This window comes from Manis pentadactyla, chromosome 14 (genome assembly GCF_030020395.1).
Source record: "Manis pentadactyla isolate mManPen7 chromosome 14, mManPen7.hap1, whole genome shotgun sequence".
Lineage (NCBI taxonomy): Eukaryota > Metazoa > Chordata > Mammalia > Pholidota > Manidae > Manis > Manis pentadactyla.
Window position 1 is genome coordinate 14,854,880 of NC_080032.1, and position 3,547 is coordinate 14,858,426.

Genomic DNA, 3,547 nt, shown 5'->3' on the forward strand with positions numbered 1-3,547 from the left:
CATTTTGGGAAATGTAGTTCACGAAGCTGAACTGATTCAAGAAAAACTACAAGTCCCACAATCCTCTGGGTTTCACCTGTTGTGGGTCCCATATAGTCCAGTTGCGCCCCCTGTCGACCTTTCCTCTTCAGAGGTTCTGAACCTCGGTTTGATATGCCTCTTTCTGCTAAACCTATACGTCATCTCTCTGAGAGAAGTCTAACTTCAGCGATGTCCTGAAAGCAAAATTGTGCATTCAACTAGCGCTTAGGAATTCATTCTCTCTTAAGATAGCTTTAATAATGAATCTAGATTTGATTCATCCTCAACTTAGATGTTTATTATCGTTTTCATTTACTGTTGATGGAATCAAGTTCCCACCTTGCAGTGGGTTGTGAAGAAATACATTCACAAATATCTTTTATATTTGTGAAAAATTGATATTGTTACAGCTAATGTGAACAATTAAAGCCAAATGTCTTTTATATTTGTGAAAAATTGATATTGTTACAGCTAATGTGAACAATTAAAGCCAAATGTCTATACCGGGATTAATATATTTGCCCATTTGTCTTCTCCAATTTTATTTCTCAGCTTGTGTTTTTACTAAATTAACCAACATGCCTGAATCTCGCTCCTGGAGATTCTGATTTAATTGGTCTGGGGAGACGCCTGGGCTTCAAGTCGGTTTACAAATGCGTAGCCAACGCGAACTGCTGTTTTATAGCATTGCCTAAGTAAACCAGCAAACAATTTGTGTTTTGCAGTATAATCAAAGAGCAGCTAGCAGGGACCGTGAAGATCACCTACGGAACCACTTCTTCCGTTTTAAGATGAGCTGAAGCCCAGACGAGTAATACGGAAGCTGGAGTCAAATTTTGATTCCTGATCCTCTCTCATTGATTCTTAAAGCGTGAAACAGCGGAAAAATAACTCAGTTTAGTAGCTGGAGAGCAGTACCTGCAGGAACAGCTCCACGGGTCACGTGTGCCTTAATCTAACCTGAAAATAAGTACCAAAATGTAGACTTTTACTAAGTAAAACTAAGTTTACTGAATAATACTTTTACTAAGTAAAACGCTAAGTAAAAAAAACCTGCAATCCACAACATTTTCTGCCCATGTGGGTATTCGATCAAAACCTATAGTAATGCCAAAACAGTTACATTCCCTGCCCCCAGGCAAATTTTATTATGAAAAATTTCAAACCCATGTTATTTTTTTTCAGTTTTAAGTGGAATAAACATCATTAATAAAGACTGGCTAGGAATACACGACTATTGTGCTTTTAGGCCCCAAGGAATCTCACATCCTGGGAAGAAATTAGCTGAGTTTTACATTTTCCTTGTTGCTGGAAAGTCATCTGTGGAGATTGAAGTTGTTCAAGACAGCTGGTGAAACAGTTTCACCACACCAGGAATTACTGACTAAATCCTTGACTGGATCTAGCTAAAATAATCTACTCTGGCAGTTTTTCCCACTCTGGCAGTTATTGCTGTGGTAAAATTAATTATACATCAGCATCAAACATTTTAAAGATGTCATTTTTGCATCTAGATGATGACTACATGAATGCTCACTGATCCATACTTTGTTCTGTTTGAATTTTTTATAATAAAATGTTGGGGAAAATGTCGCTTTCTCGGAAACTACTATTTGTATGTTAATGAGTAGCAAAAAACAAAAGTATTTTGGAGAATATAGTTCAGGGGCGAAACAAGTACAGACATGGGTTTCCATCAGCTTTCAATCTGTAGAAAGAAGAAAAGTGTTGTGAAATCTTCTTCAGACTTCATGAACTGTGGACGTCTGTAAAAATAGCCTCTTTCAGCTCTGAATTAAGATATCCACAGAAAACCGTTTTGGATTAAATACAGAAAAACCACATGACCCAGAAATTCCATTTTTAAGTATGTACACAAAATAATTGAAAACAAGGACTCAAACCCATACTTATCACTTCATAGAAGCATTGTTCACAATAGCCAGTCGAAACAAGGTGTGTCCATCCAAGAACGAATGAATAATAAAATTCCATACAATAGAATATTAATCAACAATAAAAAAGAATAAAGTTCTATTATATACCACAATATGGATGGATTTTAACAGTATTGTTATGAAATTAGCCAAACACAAAAGGTCAAATATTGTATGATTCACTTATACGAGGTGTTATATTATATATTTGAGTAGTCAAATTCACAGAGACAGAAGTAAAATAAAGGATGCCAGGGGCGGAGGGGATGAGGGATGGGAAATTAGCGTCTAAGGGTACAGAGCTTCAGTTTGGGATGATGAAAAAGTTCTGGAGACAGATAGTGGTGATGGTTGCAATGTAAATGCTCTTAATGCTACTGAACTCTACGGTTAAAATGGTAAATGTTTTGCTATGTATATTTTATTATAATTTGGAAAAAAAATTCTGGGGACAACATGTACACTGTGAGTTGGGAGCCAAAGGAACAACAGTTCCCTGACATAGCCCATTTCTCACCCTCTCCAATTCATTCTCTGAGTTAAATTATTAGCATGCTCCTTCCCACAATGCTTTGCTTCATTTCCCACCAAAGCTTGTTAAGTGTGAACAAGGAACTGTATCGAAAGAAGCATTCCTAGAGATCTTAGTATGGTTGTATAATTTCCATCAAACAATAAACGAAGGTTTTTCCACAGGACTCAAACTCACCTTTATGAAATAGGAACCTTGCTTATTGGGGATGATGAATAGGGATAAGGCGTAGCTAGCTTTGCGCAGTGGCAGTATCGTAGCCAATGAGGTTTATCCGAGGCGCGATTATTGCTAATTGAAAACTTTTCCCAATACCCCGCCGTGACGACTTGAAATATAGTCGGCATTGGCAATTTTTGACAGTCTCTACGGAGACTGAATATTTAAGTTTGCAAAAGTAGTTATTATTCTCTAGTGGTTTTTGCTGTGTATGAGGGGATAGGTCATTAGCGATACATTATTGAGAACGTCAAATTTTGAAAGTATTGTTTATCGCTGCTTTAACCAAAGCTGTTAAGAGATGATTTAAGATCCTTTTCTGATCTGTATGTTGTACTCTTTGTGTCTGGGGTGCTTCCTCCAACTACTGTAGTCTTGGCTCACTCTTGTTTTCCTCCCCTTCCCGCCGCTCAGTTTCTTATTCAAAATCCAGAGGTGTTAGCCGGACCATGTCTGTGACGTTACACTAGTTTGCATAATATTTCCCAGCATCCTAGGCGAATTCGCTCTCATTTCCAAAATCTAAATGTTCTGTAAGAGATAATCCAACAAGAAGTAGCCTGCCTTACAGATGGGCCTTAAATATAACTGCTTAAAGGGGAACGCGCCAAATCCGTGATCTCGCTGGCAGTCACTCACCCTTACTGCAAAGACAGTTGTCATCCATGGGGGAGCGGGGTGGGTGATGATGGTTGCCAGCTTTGCGCAGTGGCAGTATCGTAGCCAATGAGGTTTATCCGAGGCGCGATTATTGCTAATTGAAAACTTTTCCCAATACCCCGCCATGACGACTTGAAATATAGTCGGCATTGGCAATTTTTGACAGTCTCTACGGAGA

The 3,547-nt window shown here is 38.3% G+C and overlaps 2 non-coding genes across 2 annotated transcripts; both read left to right on the top strand.

The window, feature by feature from the left end:
- Positions 1–2,724: 2,724 nt before the first annotated feature.
- Positions 2,725–2,865, top strand: LOC118934230 (U4 spliceosomal RNA). Its single transcript, XR_005033397.1, has one exon. It is a non-coding gene; the product is annotated as a U4 spliceosomal RNA (small nuclear RNA).
- A 541-nt stretch (positions 2,866–3,406) lies between these two features.
- LOC118934238 (U4 spliceosomal RNA) lies at positions 3,407–3,547 on the top strand. Its single transcript, XR_005033403.1, has one exon. It is a non-coding gene; the product is annotated as a U4 spliceosomal RNA (small nuclear RNA).